A 25,681-nucleotide genomic window follows, 5' to 3' on the forward strand; every position below is an offset into this window, starting at 1 on the left:
AGAAAACGTGGATGGATCCACGCCCAAATGTGGGATCTACTCAGCCACAGCAGCGATCAGATTACCAATCCAACCTCAGGCAAAACTGCCCCATCTTGCCCCAAACCCTCCGTTGATTCCTCAGAGCAAGAGAGCAGGGAGCCTGGGAGACACATTCCCACCTCTATATAGAGACAGGGCTCCCAGGTCCAGCTTGGAACGATGGAGCAGCAGTCCTTGGCCAGGGCAGGACACCCAGGAGCCCACCTTTGCCCCCCTCACCTCTCACCAGCCCTGCCAAGAGATCCCCACCTCACACACAGAGGCTGGCTGCATCCCCCCCAGAGCATCCCCCACTGTCAGACCTCAAGCAGCACGTCAGGACACGGCATTTTGGGGATGGGACAGGGCACACCGAGGGTGCTGGCACAGCTGAGAGCGCCGTGCAGGGTGGGAGCTGGGCTGGCCCACGCCCTCCCTCCCTCCCTCACAGCTCCGCTCCACCGTTCCGGGCCAGCATCACGGCAGGGAAAAGTGGGGCAGAGCTGTGGAGCTGTCACCTCCCTGGATCCTCCCTGGGCGGCAGCAGGAGAGCGATAAAGCCATGTTGGGAGCCCCGGCTGACCCGAGCCCTGCCTGTCCCTCCCCGGCCTCCCACGCACCCGGGGACACCTACAGTTATTGAGGAAGAGCAGCACGGCAAATCCCAGCGTGGAGGTGGCCAGGAGGATGAGGCAGATGTTGCAGGGGATCATGAAGTACCGCACCACCAAGGAGACCTTGTGCTGGTACAGCCGGTCCCGCTCCAGGGCCCCCGGCGCCATGGGGTACTGGCAGGCTGTCATGCTGGGCCACCACGCTCAGCCCACCGTCCATCCATCCACGAGAACAGCAGCCACAAGGCTCACATGGATTCCTCTTCCCTTCCCTCCCCTCCCCAGGCGTCTTCGGGAAAACCTAAGTTTTCCCACAGGTTCCCATCTCGGCTCGCAGGAGGGCAGGGTGGGCTGGGTGGGGGGACACCTTCAGGGGCAGGAGTTTGTCCCCACAGGTGCCATATCCCAGAGGCACAGCCTGGGGTGAGGTCCGAGCCCGCTCCAGAGGGATGTGCACCGCTCCCGTGCTCAGCAAATCCCTCTGCCAGCCCGGAAGGTGTCAATCCACACCTGCCTGCAGAAAGCAAACAACAATCCCGGCGCTGAGAGAGCTCAAGTTCCACGGCCAAGCCCACCGGGACGGGGACGAGCTGCTGCTGCTGCTGCTGGTGTGGGAACGGCACCAACAGGCGCTGGCTCCCGGGAGCAGGGCTGGGACAAGGTGTCAGCACGGGACCCCTCTCCTCAGGCTCGCAGCATCTGGAAAATCCACATCCTCTCGGCAGGGATGGGAGGGGGTCTGACCACGCCGGCAGCCGCCTCTCAGCTCTCAGATCCTCGCTCCAGAAACACGGATCTTCCCCCGCTGTCCGCGCTCTCCTCCGGGACAGGCGCTCCCACCTTCAGCAGCCTCCGACCCTCCGCAGGTCCTCGCGGCCAAAAAATTCCGGGAGCAGCAGCCCAAGATCCCGGGAGCAGAAGCCCGAAAGGTGCCGCTCAGTTGTCCCACGCTCCGGCCGAAGGCAGACGCTCCCTTTCCCACGCCAGCGCTCCTCTCACAGCCGCGGCACATCCATCCCCGCTCCGCTCCGCTCCGCTCCTCCCGCCCAGCCGTCCCTCCTCCGCCGGCTCCCCGGCACCTTCCCAACCCTCCGGCGAGCAGCGAGGGGCCACAGCCCTCCTCGGCCCCCTCGGCACGGGCACCCTCCCCGGAGGGGGCCGGCTCGGTGCCTCACGCCGCTGGGACATGCCAGCCCTTCCCGGAGAGATCCCGGCCCCGCCTGGAGCCCGGCATGGAGCGGCGCTGGGGGAGAGCGATGGGAGCTGCCTGGGCGGGCGGCTGGGTGAATGGGTGGGTGGATGAGGGGATGGATCCCCTAATCCCGGCGGTCTCCGCCCGCCCCACGCACGGGGAAGGGGCCGCGCAGCATCGAGACAACGGAGCGGACCCGGAGCGCCCGCCCCGCGCCCCGGAGCTTCCCCGCCCGTGTCCTCCCCCTTCCCTCCTCCCCTCCCTCCGCCCCTCGGCTCGACCCCGGCAAGGGGAAGGCGGGGGGGGACACACCGAGCCCCTCCGAGCGCTCGGCGGCCAACAAAGGGGAGCGGGGGCGCAGGGGCGCGGCGCAGACAAAGAGCGGGAGGCGGCGGGGGTCGCGCTGCCCCCGCTCCCCCGGGACACACGCGTGGGCAGGGCGGGGGGCGAGGCGCTCCTCCCCGACGGATCCCTCCCCTCCTGGCTGCCCCCCTGCCGGGGTGAATCCCGGCGGGCAGGGGGTGGAAGGGGGTGAGCCCATCTCCCCGCCCCAGCCCGCCCGCCCACTCGAGATGCTGAGAGGCGGGGAAACCGCTCACGCCTTCCCTTCCTCCCCCACCCCTAGCATCGCCCACCCCGGAGAGACCCCCAGGGACAGCAGAGCTACGCCTGGTCGCTGTTTTTAGGACATGGGTTGTGGAGGGAGGGGTTCAGACGAACAGCCGGGGAGCAGGAGCAGGACCCAGCTGTAGGGACCTCCCTGGGTCCGTGCTGGCACTGCCAGAGAGCACAGAGGGGAGAGAAGATGTGCCAGGACACAGATACACCCTGTGCTGCTCCCTACCTGCTCCTGTGCCCTCCTCCTGCTGCCCTTGGGCAGGATGCTGCCAGCAAGGCTGGCAAAGGTGCCACGGGGACAGCTGGGCTGAGAGCCAGAGGGAGGTCAGGGCCAAGAGCCTGCTGGAGTGAAGGTCCAACCACTGCCTGAGTGGCCCACTTGACCAGCCAGGGCTCTCAGGAGCTCTACTCCATCCCTGCTCTCCACTCAGGTGGAGGCTCTGGCGAGACAGCATTCCTGGCAAAACAAAGACAGCATTCCTGGCCATTTCCCTGCTCTTGGTACCCCACATTTAGGGCACCATGACCTGCCACCTCATTTCTAAGCCACCACAGTCCTTACTAGACAGGGCTGAGCTCTTCCCCACCACGGAGGGCGACAGCAGCTCTGGAGAGCACAAAAAATCCCAGAAAGAGGAAGGTCCTTCTGGGTCACAGAGCCACCTGAACACAGCCATGCTGTGCTCAAAGGGCAGGATGAACACTGTGGAGACCTGGCAATGGGGAACCCCACTGTGGGCAAACTGGGAAGCTCATTGCAGAGAAGCTGCTTCAAGTTCCTCCTGTCCCCACGTGCTCAGCGTGGAGCAGGCAGCTGCAAGGGAAGCACAGCTTCCTCCTGGCCACAGCAGCAGCCACCACACACACCCAGGGCCTTCTCCCCTCCCACTGGGATGTCTGGGTGCTGTGGCTCCCTCCTCCAGGCAGCTACAGGCCTGCAGGGGCTGCCCAGCAGCATTCCTGCTGCCCACTCCTCCAAAAAACCAACAACCTGAGACGGGGAGAACACCCCTTTGCCAGCTGCAGGTCCCACTCCCAGCCCCGCCTGCTCCCTCCTTCCCTCACCTTGGCAACCCGCCTGGAGCCCGAGGGACACAAAACACCAAAGAACACACCCACCCTCCCCTCCCACGGGGAGAGGTGGAGGAGGCTGGGTGGTCCTTCAGTGGGGCACCTCAGGCACCACCAGCCAGCGGGTCTTGGGGGTTGGCACAGGCAGGGGCGGCCCCACAGCCACACCGGGAAGCCACGCTGCTGCTCCTCTCCATGGGCTGGGAGCATCCCAGGCATCCCAGCACTGCCAGAGCAACTTGCCAGGAGCAGAACAGGGAGGGAGAAAAGCAGAGAACAGAGGTGTGTGTGTGTTGGGGGAGGGGGGAATCCAAGTCACGTCCCAGGGATTGCTCCTCTTTAAACCTGCGTTGCTCCCTCCTCTCCCTGGGGATTCCAGAACTCCATCCCAGCTTGCTGCATCCCAACCACCCAGCCAGGAGAGAGCCCACAGGAGCAGGGAGCTGATGGCCCTGTGTCCAAGGGGAGGCAGATCATTGGGCACCCTGGGACACGTTCCCCTCAGACACAGGCTGGGAAGAGCCCTGAGAGCCCAAAGTGCTACAAGAGGGCTCAGCAGAAAATGCTCTGCCAGGCTATCTCTGCCAAGCAGACCCCTGCTGGCAACCACCTCAGGAGCCCCCTCAGGAGCAAAGCCCTCTGCCAGGCAGAGGGTGGAGCCTCCAACACAGTATTTTTTCCCCTGAAGCATAAACTCAAGTCCCTGTCACTGCTGCCCCATTTCTGGTTGCCTCCCCAGCCACCACAGCCCCATGTGGAGCATCACACAAGAAGCCAAGAGCTTCCCAAAGAAACAAAAAATGAGCAGAGTGCCCTGGTCTTCTCCACTTGGTCACTGTGTGGCCACTTGGCCTGGTCCTGCATCCTTCTACTGTGTCTTGGGACCAGAGTCCTGCTCGATGCCTTCACCAGGGCACTGGCCCAGCAGCATCTCTTTTCCCTCCTGGCCTGCTCCACATCCTTCCCCTCCCGGGTGGGGCTTCACAGCCAGGCAATCCCAGCACATGCAGGCTAAGGCCCAGGGCTTGGCTTTGAACAATTCCCCAGAGGGAAGCGAGGGCATTTGCATCTTCCCCGCGCATGTTTTCACATGCAAATCAGCCACAACACAGTCCTCCCTTTCTTCCCAGGTCTGCCAGGGCTCTGTCCCCTCCAGCCATTTGGGGGCCACTTTTAGGGGCGGCCCTGCCTGGGATCTGAACAGCCTTTGTGTCCTGGGGGGATGCAGGTTCAAACTCCAGCATGGACAGACAGGCTCATCATCCTCTTGGGGAAGACAAACACTTGTGCCTTTGCCCCTTGTGAGTCTTTTTGGTGGGACTCTATGACCAGAAGAGCCATTTGCACTGGGGAGACACCACCCTTGCCTGGGCCATCCATGTGGGATGTCATTTCTGTTTGTTATTGCCCCTTTTCCCCAGAGCTGGCTGCATACTCCTTGCACAGCCACCGCACCCTCACCACCACACCCCTTTGGTGCCCAGGGACACCCCAACTGCTCCCTCTGCACGTTCAGCCCTTCCTTTCCCACTCCAGTCATGTCCTTCAGGCAGGAAGGACCAGGCAGGACCATCCAGCAAGAGCTGGCAAGGCAAAAGAACACATAAACCCCATCTCTGCTTCCCAAGTGGTTGGTGACCCAAGACACCTCCACTACCACTACATCTGTCCCTGTCCATATTGGGATGGAATGGCCCAGGCACTGGGGGTTCATCCCTTATCCCTCAGCCACACCAAGGCTCCAGAGCAGTCCAGCTCCCATCATCCCCCATCATTCCCATCATCCCCACTCTGACAACACTGCATGTCTGCACCAACAGCCTTTCTCCCTTCCTCCTCCTCCTCCTCCTCAGAACTGGCAGCAGCCTGGCTGAGGCTGCAGGTGTCCAGAGGATGCTCATCCCCAGTAGGGTGAAAGAGGCAGAAAGCCACCACATCTGCCAGGAGAGAAGAGGGAGGGACAAGGGACAGCCGGCCAATTTACCACTCACACACAGCTGCCGTTCCCCTACCACCGGCAAAACATTCTGTTTGAGCTAATCCACGTTGCCCCCCTGCCCAGTTTCCCAAATGGAAAGTGTTCAGTGCATTAAGGGCCCCGTGTGGTCACCAGGCAGTTCAAAGCTGGGGCTGTTAATGGGTTTATTTCTGTGGCTTTCCCAGCCAGGATGTGGTGGCTGGTGCCAAAAACGCGGCGGGCGGGCAGGAGGGGCTGGGTGCAGCTGGCTGAGAGCAGCGGGGCAGGATGGTGGGTTCACCCTCTTGTTTCTGAAGCCCAGAGCTGGCAGGGCACAGCAGCAGGACCCTCACAACACTGCCCTGCATCCCTCACCTCAGACTGGGTGGGGGGCTCCCGAGCACCTCACCCCGTGCCCTCCAGCCCCCAGTTCCTCGGGAAAAGGGACAACACCAGCAGCAGACACAGCTTCATTTTGCTTCACCTCCCCGTTTCTGCCTCCCAGCTGCCACACAGCAGCCTGAAACACCCGAAACCAGAGCTACTTTGGGAGCTGACTGACTGACTGACTGACTGACAGCTGCCAGTCATCGCCGGGCGGGAGCCCCCCCAGCTCCTGCTGTTGCCAGGCTGATCCCCCCACCTGGCTCCCTTCTCGCTAATCCTGTTTGGCAGGGAGCTAATTGGGATTTATCTGACAGCACCCAGTGCCTGGAGAGAGCCATTTTGTGCTTCCTCAGGGAAGGGAGAAGAGGAGGAGGAGGAGGAGGAGGAGGAGGGAGCCTGCAGAAGGCGTTCGCACGTTCTCCCTTCCCCATCCCCTCCTGCAGTTTTACAGGCTAATTACCAGCATTACTGGAGAAAGGAGCGGGAGGGGGGGAAAGTGGGGATTTTAATTATTTCATTTAACACTTGGCAGGACCCAGCTTGACTCCCGCTGAGCAGCACTTGGAAATAAAGAGCTTTTAAAGGCTCTCAATGGGAGACGAGGGAGCGGGTGCGGAGGGATTCGGGGGCTGGGGTGGCCTGGCGTGTGTGCTGGGAGGGAAAGGGCTGTTAATTCACACCATTCCCAATAAACAGACGTGCCAGGGAGTGCTGGATGAGGGCTATCTCTTCTGAAGAGGGGGGGAGGTTTCTCCACTTAATAACTTTGTCCTGAAACAAACCCTTCCTGGAGCACGCAGTACCTCCCAGACTCTCCTCAGGGGTGCCTGGGGATGGAATGGGCCACATGTGCGTGCCCAGGGGCTACAGGTCACCCTCTCCCGGCACAGCAGGACCTTCTCCAAGCTGGTGGGGGGCTTCACACCAATGCCTGTGCTCAAGATGCATTGCCACTGCCAGGCAGCCCCTCTGTTAGCAGGTGTGTCCCCCCCACGAGCACCCCAAAAAAACCCCACCCTTGACCTGGCACTAGCTCAGTTGCTTAGAACCTGGTGCTAAAAATGCCAAAGTTGTGGGTTCAATCCCTGTATGGGCCATTAATGACCCCTGTGGGGTCCCTTCAGAACGTCCTGTGATCCTCTCTCCCACCCAGCTCCTGACATGCAATGATATCTCTGATGATTATGACGCCTCTGCCTCTCCCTTTTAAAAAATAAAAATTAAATCCAGCTTTGCACACAGAACTTGCTGTCTGCAAGGACAGGGCTGCCCAAAAGGGGACACACAGAGGAGCAAAAGCAACCCAAGGGAGGTGAAGCTTCTCTGTGCTATAGTCACACAGCTCCTGCTCTTCCCCCGAGGAGCCCAAGGACTCTGCACAGCCCTGGCACCTCTTGCCTTCACAAAGCCAAAACTGCTGCCCTGGGCACTGCTCACACGGACTGCTGGGCTCCCCTGGAACCCCCACTGCCTGCTCCAAACACGGCAGCCAGGCTGGAACCCACAGCCCAAGAGGATTTTCCAGCCCAAGGCACCGAGTCAGGGATTTTCACGCCTTCAGCAGCCACTGCCTCCCTCCTCCCCAGCTCCCAGGAGAACCACGGCACTCCCAGTGCTGCCAGGGCGCTGGGAACGGGCCCCCAGGCTGGAGAGGGGACAGTGCTGGGCACAAAGGTCCCCGAGAGTGTCCCCTGAGCTCTCCCTGTGCTGCCCCTGCAGCCCCAGCCCCGCGGCTGCACAGACCGGGGTGCCTCGGGCTGCAGCCCCGGCTCCTCCCGCAGGCTCACACTGCCATCTGCCGCCCTTCCCAACCCATTCCCGGCACAAAGGAACGCCAGCCGAGCGGCAAGAAACTCCATTCGAGGAGAGCAGAGCGCTGGGGTGTCCGCAGCACCTCCACCGGCACAGGGATGGGCTGCCCAGGGCATCCCCACTGGCACAGGGATGGGCTGCCCAGAGGATCCCCACTGGCACAGGGATGGGCTGCCCAGAGCATCCCCACGGACCCACAGGGAGGGGATGATGAGGAAGGGAAGCCTTTCCCTCGCTGGGGGCAAACAGACCCTTCAAACACTCCAAACACCCTGAACTTTTATCACCACTGTATCCCCGAGGCAGCATCCACTCCCTCCACCGGAGAAAAAGAGCCTTGCCTGGCTACTGGAGGCGCTGGGAGTGACTGGTCCAAGCCTTGGGCCTCTCTGGGTGCTGACTTAAGTTGGCTGAGCTGCAAGACATCCCTTGTGCCAACCCTCTCCCAAAAAACACACAGAGCAGTTGCTCTGCAAGCTGATGTCAGCCTGTCCATCTGCGAGGGGGCCGCGAGGATCAGCTGGCATGGCAGAGTTCCTCGGGGATCTGGGAGCGTGGGGAGGTGGAAACAGGGGGGAAAAAACCAGTAAAAAACAACGATTGAGACAAACCCCTGGCACATCTCTGGAGCAAAGACCCAGCAGGCTAAAATTAGCCGTGGATCCCTGGCACTCTGGATACCTTCCCACCGGGAAAGCAGCCAGAGAGCTTCCAGACAGTGAGGGGCATCCTTCAGCAGTGGGGTGGGGAATGGCTCAGAGTGGGGAAAAAAAGCAGCAGAGGATGGAGGGAGGGCCCTGCCAGTAACCACCTAGAGGAGCCCTAAAATCACATCAGCACAACAAACGCTCCTGCTGGATGGAGACACAGCCAGGGCAGCGGGCATTCATTCCCAGGAGCCCAGAGCCTTTTTCCTCCTGCCCACCAGCCCCGTGAGAGCCAAAGGCAGGTGGCACCCAGCTGTGGTACTGCCAGCACCCCATCGGTGGGGCTGCTGGCACCCAGGAGGGCAGCAGAACACCCTCCCACCGGGGAACAGGCAGGAGGAGTTCGTTCCTCCCTCTCAGGCCCGGGAAGCATCAGCCGGCAGGGGATGCTGTTGGCTTGGATAGCTTCCATCTGCTCCTGCCGGGCTCCGGGGGCCAGGCCAGGAGCGTGTGGCTCTCAGTGGAAGTTTTATGTCCCCTCTGTTCCCTCTCCAGCCTCGCTGCAGGAGGGCACGTTTCCAGGAGAACCTACGGGTTATACAGAACAGAGGGGCACAACGGAGCAGGGAGGAAAACGCAGCAGCATCAGCTTTAAATCGGCTCAGCAGCCTCAGCTGGGGCACCCCTGGGGTGACTCCCTTCCCCTCGGCTCCAAAGGTTTGGCACAGCCAGCACAATGCCCAGACCAAGGGTAGCTGAGCTGTCCCAGCTCCAAATTACCCCACATCACCCCAAAAAGCTGCTCATCCAACCATGAATGTGGGTCAGCAGTGAACACAGAGGTGAGCTGAGGGGCTCAAGGGCGGGCAGAGGAGCAGCCCCAAAATTAAAACCAGTGCAAGTTTTGCTACCTCTAAGACAAGGGTGGCAGCCTGTCCATGGCAAACAAGGACCTGGGACCTGTTGCCACAGCAGGGTGGCTGCCCAGGGGTGCTGGAGAGGGGCAGGAGCAGCGGGAGGCACCGCACTTGTCTCACCCTCCCCTAAGGTTCATGCGTGCAGGGGAGGGGGTGGGATGAACTGCCAGCCCCAAACACATGCCAAGAGCCTTCCTTCCACACCCTCTGTACCCACAGCCACCAAACAAAGGGAGCTGGCTGCTAGGCTCCCGGGGATGCCGGGATTCCCAGCACCGGGAATGCCAGGGGAGCGGCACCGGGCCAGGCTGCAGCCACACGCCCCACACACACCCTCCTCCCTTTGTGGGGTGTTTGCTCCACACCTGCAGCTTCACAGCTCAGCCAGGGCGAGGCCACACAGCCCCTCTGCCCCTGGACCAGCTGGCTCTGCCCTCCTTCCTTCACCCCATCGGGGCAGCACACACCATCACCCCCCTCCCCAGGCCGGATCAGCCGCCCAGCCCACCCCTTTTAACCCCCAGGACGAGCTTGGGGTGCTCTCCCCACCCCCCCACCACCCTCCCCAGGACACTGGTGAAGGTGAGAGGCTGAGGATGGAGTCAGAGATGAGACAAGCACTAAGGTGGAGGTGTCCTTAGATCACAGTTTCACACCCACAGCACTCCACAGGCTCTGATGCCAGAGGGAGCTGCCAGAAGGACCAGAACGAGTTCCAGCCAACTTCAGGCTGGGCCACCTGGAGGCAGAGGGAGCTCTTCAAACTGTGATCTAAAAGCAATAGTTCCCTTGGAGGGGAGCACAACACACCCTTGCAGCCAAGAGGCCACAGGGGTGGGTGTGCTGTACCCACCTCCAGGAGGTCCCTATTGCTCCAGCACATCCCGGGGTGGATGGGAGGATGACACGGACTAACCTGATGGTGGATGGAAAAAATGGTGATTTTGGTTGTTTGGTTTTTTTTTTAAATTGCATGACACACCACCACTTACCAGCAAGAAGCTTCCTATGTTCTTTAGAAAACAGGGGAGGAGAAAAAGGAGAGAACAAAACAGTTAGAAACAAGCAAGAAAACAGGCAGGTGACCCAAAGCTTTCCTCCTCCCCAAGCCCCCTCCGCCAGCGCTCTGCTACCAACACCCCCCTGGGGCACTTCCATCCTTCTCTTCCAGCCCTTTCCAGGCAGCACCAGGCACTAGCTCCCAAATCACCCCAGGAGATCATGGCTGGGTTGCTGGCACCTTCATCCCTGGCATCTTTATCCCTGGCCCAGCAATCCCACATGGAAGACGCAGGAGAAAGCCAACAGCTCCCAGGTAGGAGACATGGGGATGTTTTCCACACGTGGCAGGACACAACCTGTGCCCCTGGAGACCCACCCCAGTCCAGGTGTGGCTGTGAAGGACCAGGGGCAGAGGGACAGCATGACTGGCACTGCCACCTTCGCTTGTGACACAGGAACACACCGAGTTTACCCAGTAAACCCCAATTCTTCCCCTGTTAACCCTCATTTCAGGAGCATCACTTGCCCCCCTCTGTGTTTACCCCATCCCCATCTTCTAAGCACATGGATCTAAACACCTTTTAACAGCACAAGGAGCTCCCAAATCTCCAGAGGGCCAGAAAACATCGGGATTCCTGATGGTACCAGTGACATCCCACGCTGCAACAGCCCAAATCCTGTCCAGCAGAGCGAGGGACAAACAGAACCACAACACCAAATGTGAGCAAAGCACAACACATTGGGAAGAGTTGAGGAGCTGAGCCTGGAGCTCTCCACAGCTCCCCAAGGATTGGATGTTTCCCACTCGACCCTTTCCCACCACAGCTTGATCCCTCCTGTCCAAACGCCATCACCTGGGTTTGGAATCACTTTGGAAGCTGAGGAAACCAGAGCACCAGATGAAACAAAGTCCCCAGCAGATGAAACAAGGTCCCCAGCAGATGAAACAAGGCTCCCAACAGACGTGATGAAAGAGCAGGTTAAGGGTTAAGCAGCTGAGCATTTTAATAGTCACTACTGAGCACAGATTATTTATCTGCCAGTACTGTGGGGCAGGAGGGAAGCCCTGTAACCATTATGGAATTCATTCTAGATGCCTATGGAAATAGGAGCTGTCACACAGCCAGGTCCTCATCCCACCAGGACATGGGGATCTCCCAGAGTGAAATCCAACTCTTAACCCTTCTCTTCTATTCATAGAATCACAGAATGGTTTGGGTTGGAAGGGACCTTAAAGTTCATCTCATTCCAACCCCCTGCCACAGGCAGGGACACCTTCCACTAGCCCAGGTTGCTCCAAGCCCTGTCCAACCTGACCTTGGACACTTCCAGGGATGGGGCAGCCACAGCTTCTCTGGGCAACCTGTGCCAGGGCCTCCCCACCCTCCCTAAATTTCCCCTCTTCCAGTTAGAACCCCCTTCCTCCCTTGTCCTATCCCTAAAGTTCCTGATGGAGGGTCCCTCCCTCTGCTCACAGCATCACACCACAGCTACCACACAGCTACAAACAGGTGGAATTTGGAGCACTTGGTGCTCTCCCCAGGCTGCTCAGAGAGGACAGACACAGCCCCGGGGCCGGACAGGGTGGGGACACAAGGGACAGAGCTGGGTGACTTCCCAGGGAAAGGGAGCGTGCTGGGACACCCAGCAGAGGAAAGAGAGGAGGAGGAAGGCAGGGATGGGACACCCAGCAGAGGAAACACGGGAGGAGGATGCCAAGGATGCAGCAGGAACCCCCACCACCCCACTGAGGGGTGCAGAGACCCCCCCGCCCCGGCGCTCTGCGTGCCACGTTAGCAGCAGCTCCACAATGAGCCGTGGGCTGTGGGTAATGTGACACTGTGAAGAGCCCTGACAGCTCACTGGGGACCGTGAGGGGAGAAAACAAAGTGAGCATTGAGGGCTGGGGACGGCCCCGTGCCAAGGAAGTGACGTGCTTGCCTCCTCCACTGGCAACCCGGAGCCCTGTCTGCTGGAACCTGTTGGGAGATGGAGGGAAGAAAGGAAGAGAGGGAGGATGAGGGGGGGGAAAAACCAGATTAAAAATATCCCAGAGCATCACAGTTATTTTGGGATTTTTTTTTTTTTTTTCATTTATAAAAAGAGGAAGAAAAACAGAAATGAAAGCCAAGACCCCATGACCAGCCCCGGTGCAGATGAAATGTTTGTGTCTGGCTGCGCTCCCTCCCTCCTCTCCCTCTGCTCCGAGGTCTCTAAATTAAAATTATGTGCGTGGTGCTACCTCCATCCCATCCTTCTGTCACCTGGCAGAAGAGGTGGCGCTTCTGGACACTCCCAGTAGGTCCCACTGGGGTGTGGAGACCCCTTGGGGTCAGCCAGGGCTTTGTGCTGGGTGATGAAGTGCCTGCTCACAGCAACTGGAGCTTTCCCAAGCAGGATCCAAGCCCTGATGTTCCAGGAACAGCAGCTGCTTTTCAGAATCCGGGGAAAACCAGGAGCAGCCAGACTCAGATGGCGACAAAGAGAAGATGAAGTTGCCTGGCCAGGCCCCCCACGGAGCTGGCAGCTCCTGGGAGTGGGAATTGCAGCTCTGTAGCCCCAGGATGGAACAGGATTGCTGCTCCAGGGCCAAATCCCACCCGGCTGCCTGGGGTAGACCATGTGGCATGAGGGGTAGGTGGGGAGAAAAGGGTCAGAGTCCCCTGTGAGTGCTGCTGGCTCCAGTTTGAGGGTGGAGAACAGGATCCCAGAAGGGTGAAGGGCCTTGGGATGCACCCACAAGCCAGGCTGGACACTTGAGCCCGAGGAGCCCCAAGCCAAGAGTGACTCACAGAGACTCCAGACTGCTCCTGTGGCTCAGCAACATCCACCCACACATCTCCAGCTGGATGGACATCCCAGCCCCTTCCACCCCACAGCTCCTTCTTCCTAAGGCCCAGGAGATCCCACCATTCCAGCAGGGTGCACACGTTCTCCCTCTCATTTTTTGGAACAAAAGGGCAATTGAGCTGAGCAGCCCCTGGGCCTGACCTGCCTTTCAACTCCAGCAAATTTCCCTGGGCTTTGATTTTCCCCTCAGTGAAGCAGCTGTGAACATCAAGAAGGGGAAAAGAAGTTTATTTTGCTACGTATTAAATAAAACCAAACCCGAAAGGAGAGCAGGGGGGGGCTCTGTTCCAAGGTCAGGCACTTGCCTGTGGAAAGTTTTCCTGGACAGAAACACACTTGGAGTGAGGGAATGAGCCTGAGCCGTGCAGAGAAGTGATGCAGAGCAGGAGGCTGGTGCTGGTGCCCTGCCTGGGGATGCCAGCCAGGAACAAAGCAGCCCTTCCCTTCCCTTCTGAGGCACCCAGGACGTGCCTTTGGACTTACTCCTTCCCTGTGCTGGGAAAAGTGGCACTTTCTGGGAAACCACGTGTGACTTGGACGAGTCACCACACACACACAGCTGCTGCTGCTGCTGTTTGCCATCTCCTGACTAACAGCTCTGATCCTGAGTCACTCACCCACTGCATCCCAGACCACTTCCCTGCCACCACACGGGTCAGAGCTCAGCAAGGCCAGCTGTGCTCCGGGAAAACCCGGCCTGGGGATCCCAAACCGGAGAAGAAGGTCTGGAAGGAGGCTTTGCAGAAGGACAACTGATAATGGAACAGGGGGGTGAACCCCAGGGCAGGGGGTTCCTCTGCAAGGCTTCCCTCAGAGGGGAACCTGCTGCATTCCAGGGATGGATATCGCTCAGCTGCACCCATCCTTCAGGTGGCAGCGCTCCCAAAGGAGCACGTGGAGCCACGGGAGGGATCCTTGATGGATCCCAGGAGCCCAGCAGCACAGTGTTGCCTTTGCCCTCCCACCAACACCCCTGCTAAGCCTGCCAGGGAGCCCAGGTTGGGCTGCCTCATTCCCAAGGAAACAAGCCAAAGGGTTCCCACGCCACCTTCCCGCTGCTCGGTGCACAAAAGCAACACAGACTTCCTGAAATCCCCCTCTCCATGACCCTCCCTACTGTTCCTCTGCATCCTGCTCCAAGGCCACGCTCTGTTCTGAGATAACAAGGCACTTGCTGCCAAAACCAGCAGCCAGAGGGGCCCAGGATCCATGTAGATCTGGCATTCCTAGAGAGACCTGATCCAAGAGAACGGACAGAAAGTGGGGATGGAGCCCCGTGGGGGTTCAGCTAATCCACCTAAGGCCAGCGTGGGATTTTGGGAAGAGCTCAGGGCCACTCCAGCACCTGCTTCCCAGCCACAGCAGGCAGGCAGTGCCAGGAGGGAGCAGGAATGGGATGCTCTGCTGCAACCTCTGTATCCAGCAAAGGAGACAAGGGGCTGGAAAAAGGTCAGGATAACCAGAGACAGCTTCCATCTATTTAACACCAAATCCCTCCACAAATGAAACCCCGGAATTTCTCCCTGTCCTTTGCAAGCTGGCAATTAATTCAGGAATCTTTCTTACATCTGGGGCATCCAGCCGTCCCCTGCTCCTGTAAATTATACACTAATTAACCACATTACAGTCGCTCTCAAAAACATATCAATCAATTGGCAGCCCATCAGCATCCAACAACTGCTGCCTCTGCTGCTGCAATCCAGCCTCCCTGGAGAGCTGCAATTTTTGGTTTGGAAAACGAGATGGGAGCCCAGGAGCATCCCCACCGCCACGCCGGGAAGGAGGGTGCTGCTGGAGGGAGAACAGGAAGCAGGAGATTTCCCCACCTTCCTCCCATTCCCGAGCTCCGAAGAGCAGTCCCCCAAAAAAAAAAAAAACCGGCAGCCAGAATTGAAACCAGATGTGTAGGAAGTGTCTCATTAGCAGTAATTGCTTTGCGAGGATTTGAGGTTTTCCCCTCTCTGCCGCCACCAAACACACGCTCTTAAGAAGCTGCCCCGTGGGTTGGGTACCCGGGGCTGTGCTGGTGGAGGGGGAGGAAAAGAAAAAAAGAAAAAAACCCTCCAGGGCAGAGTCTCTGCTACACAAACGTTTTTATTGAAGGCAGGGAAAGTTTACTCAGACGAGGCTGGCTGCAAGGCACCGGGCTGCTGAGCACCACTCCGGCAGATTAAGCCGGGAAAAGCTCAGCCTAAAAGCCACTTTCCTGAGCGCGGCTCATCACGGCCAAATGACTCGTGAAACAGCCTCACAATTAGCTCCCTTGCACCCCCCCTCCCTTCCCTGCTTTCAGGAGGGGGAAAACAGGCACGAGGCGCTCCAGGAACTCGTCTCCTTTCCCCCACAACTCCAGGCTGATTAGAGGAGCTGGTAGGGATTCCAAGCCCAGCCATCCCTGCGTGTGTTCTACCTGTGGAGTGATTTTCCTTGGATTACAGGGCTGGATCCAGACTAATCAAAGGCAGACAGAGAAATCAGGGCAATCAGGTCCTCCTCGAGCTGTGGCCCAGAACAGGGAGACCCAACCTGAGGCACAAAACAAAAAAGCCAGGAGCCACCTCAGAGCCAAGACCCCTCCGAGCCCCTGTGGCATCAAGAGCCATTGTTTTTCCCGTGCTGCACAATTTTTCCTGCATCAGGTGACGACTTCCCACCTAATCCACTTCACTAAATCATCTCCTGTCCTCGTGCTGAGCTCCAGCTTCTTCAGATAAACTCACAGGCAGAATTTCTGACTTGTACCAGACTATCTTCCCAACTCTGCCTTCCTGCACCCCACCAGGCTTTGATCCCACCTCAGGAAGGAGAGGGCAGCTGATCCAGCTGGGCCATCCTGGGCCACCTCATCTCCTCCCGGGGGGCTGAGCTGCCCCCAGACCCACAGTCTGTGCTGAGGGGACTGGTGGGCAATCCCACTGGGACAGAAAATCCAGGGAAGCAGCAACCTGAGTTCTAAACCCCCGCCAGAACCACCTTCCATGCTTGTTTCAAGGAGAGGAACCAGCCAGGAGGATACAAGGCTGAACAGGAGAGGGTGACACTCCAATGGCATCGCCCTGTCTGTCACCCTGGAGCACATCCCTGTCCCAAGTGCCATTCCCTACACTGGGATGACACCAGGGACCCCAGTCCCAGCTGGGGTACCCTCCCAGGAGAAGGGCCTTACTGTAAGACCACTCTCCCCCCATTTCCTCCTCCAGCCCTGAAGACAAAGGGCTCAGTCTTTGCTAGACACGAAATGACTGTAAGAGCACCCCCCACCCCCCCGGGGGAAGAGCGATTCGAATGTCAAAGGAGGAGCGATTCGAATGTCAAAGGAGGAGTCGAACCCGCATTATTTTTGGTGAGAGGAGCATAATTGAGAGCCTGCAAATCTCCCGTGTTCCTTGGGCTCCTTTCTGCAGTCCCTCCAGCAGGCGGGATCCCCTCTCAGATCTCGGTCTCCGGGGCTCACACAATAGCTGCTTATGTTCAGCCCCAGCGCCGCTTTCTGGGAAGGGAGCCAGGCCTGGCAGCTCCCAGCAGCAGGGAATAAAAGCCCTGTTTGTGCTCCGGAGCCCCTCTGCACCAGTGGGGCACCCTCAAAGGGAGGCAAGGCATCCTCAGCCTGCTGGGGAGCCCAAACAGCAACGCAGACAGATGCCCTGGGCTGAGCGAGAGGGGAGGGAGAAGGAGCACGGAGAGAGAGAGAGAGAGAGAGGCAAGCCTTGTTCAAGGCAGGGCTGTGCAGCCAGCCAGGCCCTTGGGCACAGATGCAGAACGCTGAGCATCCCCCTCGGCGGGCAGTGGTGGGGAAGGAGGATGCTCCGCGCTCGGAGCAGGAGGCGGGGTCACAGTGGCCAACCGGGGCCAAGCTGCGTGTCAGCAGGGCACCAACAGGGATCCCTTCGCCCCAGGGCATGGAGCAGGCTCTGCAGGCAGGCAGGCAGCCAGCCCCCCTGCTCTGCCAGCCCTCAGTTCGTGCTCACTGCTGCCAAGCCCGAGCACATGGTCCCAGGGGATCTCCTTCCTGCAGCGCGGCATTCCCAGTGCCCAAGCACAGGCTGGATGGCGGGAGGTGCCCTTTGCTCCCCCACAGAAGTCCTGGAGAAGGCAGCTGGTCCCACCCTGCAGAGCCCGTGCATGTCCCAGTGGTACCCAAAATTCAGAGCCACACTTTCACCCCCCTGTGCAAAGCTGGCTGGGAGGCAATGAAAACACACTCTTGTCCCCTTCCCCGTCACAGCCACCTCCACAGGCTCAGCCTCCACGGCTGGGAGTGCAAATCCCACCACAGGAGACACCTCAGGTGGCTGCAGCCCCTTGGGAAGGGTGCAGGGGGAGCAGGGACAGGCCAGGACTGCATCCCTGCCTCCCTCAGCCCAGCAGCCCTCCCAGCCCTCCTGCTGACAGCAACAGGAGCAGGGATGCTAAAACTAAACGGCACCACCTCACAAAGGGAGTTTTCTGGGTTGAGCAGCAAGGGCAGCTGTCAGCCCACAGCCCCTTTAGCTGCCCAGCACGCCCATGACCACACAGCCTCCTGCCCCACTGGGCTCCCTCAGCACCTCTGCCCTGCCCCAGGCAGCACATCAGTCACTTCCCAATATCCTCCCTCCCCAGCACTGCTGTCAGATGCAATAACCAACACCACTGTCTTTAAAATGTCCGTGTTTCACTGCAGTGGAGCAAAATGCAGATCGATTAAACAGCAACAACAACAACAACAACAACAAAAAAATCAAACTGGCCTCTTCTTTTCCTCTTCCTCTTTACGAGGCTTTAAAGTTGCTTTTCGGCTGTCCTGAATAATTGACGTTAACATGAAAATTTAAAGTCTTTCAAGATTTCATTAAAATTCATTCTCTTTCCCTTTGGAGAATTGTCATTGCCAGAGTCCCATGTAGGGCAGACAGCACCGGCAGCTGCCTCCCTTCACAGCATTTCACTCCCCTCTCTCTGGCTGAAGAAAATTCCCTCTTAATTGTTTAATGGAGACCCTGAAATAACATCCTTCACCGCTCTCCATCAGCAGCCTTCTAATCCCACTCCCTCCTGAATCCAGCAGCAATCCTGCATTTCTACCTCCTTCAACCCACTGAAGCTCCAGCATCAGCCAGCCAGTGCTTCGTTCCCAGAGCTGCCCAGGGTGGCATCACCAGCCCTGGAAGTGTTAAAAAAGCCCGTGGATGTGGCACCTGGGGACACGGTTCAGTGCTGAGCAGGGTTAAGAGTTGGATTCGATGATCCTGGAGGGCTTCTCCAACTTTAATGGTTCTGTGACCTGAAAGGTCTTTTCTAACCTAAAGAGGTTCTGTGATCTGAAGAGCTCTTTTCCAGCCTTGAGGATTCCGTGATTCCATGAAGGGCTTGGCCCTCTCCTGCTCCCAGGCAGCTGCCCTGGCTCCTTCCTAACACTGAACTGTCACATCTAATTAAATTTCCCAGGAAAAGAGTGACCCCAGCCCAGGAAAACCAGGACAAATGGCAATGTTTTGTTTTGTTTTGGTTTTTTCTAATTGCAAGGCTCCAAGTTGTCCTTTAAAGGCCAAAATGAGCAAGGCAGGAGGGGTGGGCCTTGGCTGGGCCATCACATAACCTAAAGAAACCCCCACATAACATCAGGAAAGCAGCAGAGAGCAGTAAAAAATTACAGGCTAGAGCTGCTGTCAGTGCCCTTAAAATGACACCAAGGCTACCAAACCCTGTTGGGGCTTTTCTGAGAGCTGTTAACAGCACCCTCTGCTTTCCAGCTGCTTCCCAGCTGCTGCTCTCCAGAGGCTGCCTGGAGAGGGTCAGGTTTCCCACGAAACCCCAGCACAGACTGTTACCAATTAAGTGTTATAACCTTGGGCAAAGCTCTCCCAATTTACCCCACTTGACCAACTGACCCTGAGGATTTGGAACAGCCTCCATAAATCCTATTGATCTCTACCCAAGCCAAACCCACGTGGGTTTTGTTTCCAGAAGGGAGTTATCAGGCAGCAGGAATGCTGTACTTGCACTGGCCATTTAACCTTATAAGCAGAAGGTGACTCTTTTCTCCTCTTGGTAGAGGAACAGGCTGGCACTTCAGAAGAGATGTGTGCTCCAAAAGGTTATTCCACTAGGATAGGATAGGATAGGATAGGATATCCTGATCATTTAGTCCAGCTCGTGGTCCTGCACAGGACAGCCCCAAAAATCACACCATGTGGCACGTTCCCTCTCCTCCCAAAAGGATTTAATGGATCACAGAATCGTTGAGGCTGGAAAAGACCTCCAAGATCACTGAGTCCAACCTTTCACTGATCAACACTTTGTCCCCCAGCCCAGAGCACTGAGTGCCATGTCCAGTTACTCCTTGAACACCTCCAGGGGGCAACCCCTTCCAGTGCCTGACCATCCTTTCTGTGTAGGAATTCCTTGGGATGGAAAGCACCACTACCAACTCTGGATGCTGGAGCAGAGACACCCTCCAGCTCAAAACATTCCAGGTATCCTTATCTTCAGGATCCCTCCCCAGCCCCTGACACCCAGGCAAGCAGCTCATGCTCAGGCACATCCCACTTGTGCACAGGGCAGTTTTATCCACACTCCTCCAACAACAACGGGGTTTCTGCTGTGGCAGTGGGTAACTGGGACATGCTCCTCCTGTCCCCTCTGTGCTCTGCTCAGCCCTTGCCACCTGCACAGGGGAGCTCCAAGGCTGCTGGCTGAGCTGGAGCCTGCCCAGGAACAGGCTGATCCGAGGAATCAGCCTCCCCCACACACGCACTGCCGTGAGCTCCCGTCGCACAAAGCATCCTTGTGTGTCAAGACCAGATGAGTCCCAGCCTCCCCTGCCCCACTTTCTGTCCAAGAAAGGAGATAAATGCTGTTCTTACCTAGTAATGAATAAGCCAGAATCCACGTGGGAGAGGACAGCACATGCAAAAAAAAACCAAAAAAACACAAAACACAAAAAGAGGAAAAACGGTTGGTGAGACCAAGTTCTGCCCACAGAGCTCTGCTCCTCCCTGGGCATCCCAGGCTGGATCTGCTGCTCATGGAGAGGAGCTGGACAGCCCTGGGTCTGACTCCTCACCCCCTGTATGAGAGATTCATCCCCAGAAACCTGCAGCCCCCCCTGAGCAGCCAGTGGACCTGCACAGCCTCATCCCTCACCCACCCTGACTCTGAGCCAGGGAAAGGGAGCGGATCAAAGCCCCGGGAAGAACAGCCTGGATAAAAGCAAAGGCAGGAACCCTGACGCCTGCAGATCTGCAGGGACTCCAGCAGAAGGCAGATAAGCCTTATCAGTGGCACAGGGGACAGCCAAGTTCCTGTCACGCTGCTGAGACGCATCTAGGGGAGCAAGGTCTGATCCCCACAGAGTCCCTGCAGCATCCCAAGTCCCTGCCTCATCCATGTTCCACAACAAAATTACCCACAGAAGGGGGAAAGACACCAGATTAAGTGGCAGAAGAGCACTTGCCTCTGCCAGGAAAGGGAGATGTCCAAACAATGCCAACAGAGCCACCCAGACAAGGACAGGGGCACCCACCAAAACCCACACAAAGCCTGTACTTGGTGGCAAGGTGGGGAGCAGAGCTGGGGAACATCTTTTCTTCTCTGCCACAAGGGAAATATCCAAAATTCTGCACGGGGGGATGCACAGGAGCCTTATTGAACAGTCTCCTCTGAGGGCTGGGATCGGGTGCACAAAGCTCAGGAGACTCGAGGGAGCCAACGAACCAAAACCAGCTGAAGGAGCTGGAAGCAGGAAACTGCTGCCAGCCCACACTGCACCAGCCTCATTTCCTAATAGCAGGATTTAATCTCCTAATTGGGCTGCAGCAACGCTCCCAGCACAGGGCTGGAGTCACCTGGATGGCTCAGGAAAAGCTGGGAAAGGAGCCAGGGCTGGAAAAGCCCCAGCACCTCCACCAGCACTCAGGACAACCCAGCCCTCTCATCCTCCTCTAGAGACTGAGGGATATTGCTCTGCCTCAATCCCATGGACAAACCTTGGGACAACAGGGACTCACCCCAGACTATCTAAGGAAGCAGATGGTAGGCACAGGGAAGGTTTGATCTTGGCTGGAGAGAGCAGGTTGCTGTAGATATCCAACACACATAAAACCAGGGAAACACACACAGTTCCTTTGTTAACTGCACAAAGTGACAGCAGAGAAGGACTTGCACCTGCACTTGCTCCCTCTTACAGGTGACCACTTATTTTCCCACCCTTCCCACAAAGATGCAGCCTGTCCCTGCTTTGCTTGGCTGAGAAGACGCCTGCAGACCTGGATTAACCATCCCCTGGGAAAAAGGCAAGGCCTGGGACCTCAGAGGAATCAAGACATCAGTGGATGCTCACCCTGTGTTTGACTGAAGGTCCAAGGCAGGAGGTGGCCTGGCTGTTCTCTCCTTAGGGCTCCAGCTGTTCAGGTGAGGAGCTGGGAATGCCACGGTACAGCAGGTGCTAAGGACCAGCCCCCCTCCTGCTCACTCAACCAGTTCCCTCTGGGCTGTGGTGTGGCATAAAGGTTCTTTGGATCAGGAGCCACGTCCCTGATCCAGTGGGATGTCCTTGGGACCGGCACAACCTCACTCCACTTCAACACCAGGTCCCAAGCTGAGCGTGTCCTTCCCGCAGCTTCCCTCCTTGGTCAACACTCAGCTGCCCCTCCAAAAGCTGCTGAGACCAAAACACGGGTCAGAGGTGCTCCTGAATTCCCTGCTGCACGACATCAACTGCCTGGAAGGGGTTTGGGAGCAGGAGGGCAGGGAATAGCGTGGTCACGTCCCCACGGCTCATCCCCTGGCTCGGAGCGAGGGGCAGGCCCCTCTCCCGAAAGTGGGGGAGGCCAAAAGGGCAGGAGGGAGCCCAGCAGAGCCCGGGAACAGCAGCAAACAGCTGCTGCCAGCCAGGGTTGCCAAGGCTGCTGGGCTCTGTATATCCAGCAACAAGCTTTGAAGTCAGGGCAGAGGAATGTGCCCCGCTCGACCGCGCCAAGGCGGGAGAGGCCGCGCTCCAGCAGCCACCTCGCCGCTCTCCACCTGCCTCCAGGACCACCCCCAGGTGCACAGGAGGGGATCCACACCCACCACGCCATAAAGTGCCTTGCCCTCTTCAGCTGCTTGTTTCCCACCTGGAGAAAAGTGTCCTCCAGAGCCTGGCAGGGCCACGCTGCTTGCCCCGTGGCACCAGGTGATGGGGCTCCCCTTCTCCAGCCCCATTGTTGTCCCCTCTCCCCAGCCACCCTGACAGCCCCTTCTCCGGGGGAGGGAGCCTGCTGCACACATCCTCTGCTGATTAAGGCCACGGGCTCCTTCTGAACGGATTCCAATCAATTTTGGGTGTTGATTCCCACGTAGGCAGTTTTCTGCCTGTAAACAATTATTCCTGTATTTTGACACCCCCGTAGCGTGGTCAGACCATCTGTCTGAGCTGCACGGCTGTTTAATGGGAGTTTAAAAGTGCCATGAGCTGCAGATGCAGAGCTGGCTCTGGAACAGCCACCAAACCCCCTAAAGTGCACCTATGAGTTTATAAAAATCACAGAACGGTTTGGGTTGGAAGGGGCTTTAAAGATCACCTTGTTCCAACCCCTTGCCATGGGGCAGGGACACCTTCCACTAGCCCAGGTTGCTCCAAGCCCTGTCCAACCAGGCCTTGGACACTTCCAGGGATGGGGTAGCCATGCACAACTTGTGCCAGGGCCTCCCCACCCTCACAGGGGATAATAATTCCTCCCGTGTATCTAACCCAGATATCCCCTCTTTCAGTTTGACCCCGTTATTCTGTGTTACGATGCGGCTGAAGCGAGCCAGCCATCCATCACCCATCCCCTGCGGGCATTCCACGGCACACAGAGCCCCCCACAGCCCGAGCTGTGCCTTTCCCCGACCCACTGACCACGACAGCCGGGCGGTGAGGCCGATGGATTCCCATCCCAGCCGGGAGCAGCACCCTGGGGGGACACCCGGATCTCCCACAGCCGCGATTCCCGGCGCGGGTCAAGCGCTGCAGTGGCCGCTTTCCAGCCCTGCTCCGGGGCAAAGAATGTAACACATTAAGATGTAAGACATGCAAGATTTACTGTGAAGGGAAAGCCTTTAATCTGGAGCAGGCTTCAAACAAGTGCCAGCTCCTTTCAACTCTATCCCCACACACACACACACAGGGAGCCGGTGCAGGACCGGCTGTCGCTCCGGAGGAGCGTGGCAGCGAGGGCAGTGCTGATGGGAGGTGGCAGGGCAGATTCCCAGCCCCACCAGCTGCGGGTCACAGGGGCTGGAGGCACCGGGGAGCACGTCCATAGGCTCAGATGGAACGTTCCCTCACGTCCCGTGCCACGGGGACGGGAGGCACGAGCCGCGCACGGACCCCTGGCTGCTGCCAAGGACTCTGGGCCACGTGTTTGGGAGAGCCAGGGGCACTGTGTGAGCCATGGGACACACAGAGGCCACCTGTCTGGCACAGCAGGGAGCAGACCCCCCCACCCCCCAGAGTCCCATCACGCCCTACAGAGTGGGGTGCAGAAGACACAGGATGGGGCAATGGGGGAAACACTTCCCCCAACAAGCTGCCATTCCCTGGGCATGCCAGGCTGTGTCCCAGGCCCCTCTGCAGGGTGACTGCTGTTCAAGCAGCAGCAGTGTGGGTCCCATCCCCAGTGCCCTTCCACAGCCACTGCAGCATCCTTCCTCAGCCCTCAGTGCATGCTCCCAACAGGATGCTCCCAGACCTCTCCTCTCCCAGACTCCTGGCCCTGCCTGGGACAACCCAACAAGCCCACTCTGCCCCTTAGAGCATTGCAAAAGGCACAGAACATGTGCAAAAGGCCCAGGACATGTGCAAAGGTCCAGGCTCTGTGAGGGAAACAGAAGCCCCAGGGCAGGACTTTCTGTTATTGTGACATGCAATGGCCAGAGGGGCCCCAGGGGCTGGTTGGGTTCACAGGGCAGCAGCTCCAGCCCACACTGCTGCTTCCCTTCATCCTCCCTCCACCCTCAGAAGGACACCAGCCTGCTCCAGGACTGATTTCCGAGGCTGCACTCCACCAAAGGGTTCCCACGCTCCGGGGTGGAGGGGTTGGGACGTCCAACATCCTCCCCCTGGGGACAAGAGAAGCACTTATCACACACTGCTCCTTCTGCAGGGCGGGTGGAATACAGCCACTGGCAGACAGGGAGCTGAGCTCCCAGTGCTCCCAGTGCCCACTGGGATGCTCCCAGAGAGTGGGAGGGGGGATAAACACAGCCTTCTGCCTACAGGATACACCAGCAGGAGATGCCCAGCCACCCTTTCCTCCACTCTCCTTCAGGCAGGGTTGGAAAAGCCCAGCCTGAAGCACAAAGGAAATGCTCCACAGGAAAGGAGCATTTATTGTTGTTATCTCTTGGGATGGATAGGCCAAATCCATCCAGAGGGATCTGCAGGCCCTGCACTGGACTCTGCACAACATGGGTGGGCACGATGTCAAGTTAAGATGAGCTCAGAGTTAAGGCACACTCAGTGCAGAGCCTACACTACCACCACCAAGGTTGTTCCCAGAACTGTTCCCCCTAAGCAGATGATGCTTCCAGCTTTTTTCAGGCTGTGCACCACCATCCCCACTCCCCCATGTCCCAGCCAGCTCCTCCCACCAGCCCTGCCCCGCTCCCTTCTGGCTCCGTGGCACCGAAATCCCGATGCCACGAGCGGAGCTGCGAGATGGGATGTTGCAGAAATGCCACTGGCAGCCTCAAGGGAAGCAGGCACTTCCATGAGGCCTCCACAGAGCCTGGAAAAGACTCCCTGGGGCAAAGAAAGCGCAAGTCCAGCTGGCCAGGAGTGAGAGAGAGCTGTCTGGGAGAAATCACCAGTCTAGCAAAACAATTCCAGCCTGGATTTCTTTAGATTCCCCCCCTCCCTCAGTGCCTGGGAACTGGGTCCGAGCCAGCAGCGCTGAGCACAGCAGGCAAGGGTTCTCATGAGCCAGAAGAGCATGAAGTGCATCAGCTGGTGTCAGTGGGAAGCTTGGGATGAAGAAGGCAGAGCTGAGGAGGAATTTGGCAGATACGCTCCCCTAGCTCCGAATCCAAAGCAAAGATGCTCCCAGGCAACCAAAGTTCCACGCGCTAACAAATCTCCAAGCGGCTCCTACCCGCCATCAGCTCCACTTTCACGTGCAAATGGAAGGATCATGTTGTGTCCAAACCAATTTGTCCGAGCTGCCGTGAAACCCCGACAGAACTCCCAGTGCTTTATGCCCAAAGAGCACGTGAGATCCACACACCCAGCACTCCAACAGCGCAGCCACACACCAGGAGAGCTGCTGATTCTCTCCCCTTCACTGAGCAAACCAGGGGAAGGCAGAGCAGGTACCTGGGTCTGCCTGCAGACTCCCCAGGGCAAGGGAATCGCAGCTTGAAAACAACAGGCTGGTTCAGGAAGTGTCCCTGTGCCCTTCATCCCGCTGAGCTGCCAGCTCAGAAATCCCTCCTGCGGTTTGTTAGCAAATAAATCCTGGAACTTGAGCTGGGCTGGGAGCTGCCCTGGCAAGGGGAGGGACACCCTGCAAACCAGGGAGCTGTCAGAGCCCTGGTGAGAACAGAACTTGGGGCAGGACCCTGCAGGGAAGGCTGAGGAAGCAAGACGGCTC

General features: G+C 58.3%; 1 protein-coding gene across 1 annotated transcript in view; it reads right to left on the reverse strand.

Annotated features, from left to right (window-relative positions):
* Positions 1–25,681, reverse strand: part of AGRN (agrin) — a 101,625-nt gene that overhangs the window by 52,617 nt on the left and 23,327 nt on the right.

Source organism: Myiozetetes cayanensis, unplaced genomic scaffold (genome assembly GCF_022539395.1).
Source record: "Myiozetetes cayanensis isolate MyiCay16 unplaced genomic scaffold, myiCay2020 scf28, whole genome shotgun sequence".
NCBI classification, from domain to species: domain Eukaryota; kingdom Metazoa; phylum Chordata; class Aves; order Passeriformes; family Tyrannidae; genus Myiozetetes; species Myiozetetes cayanensis.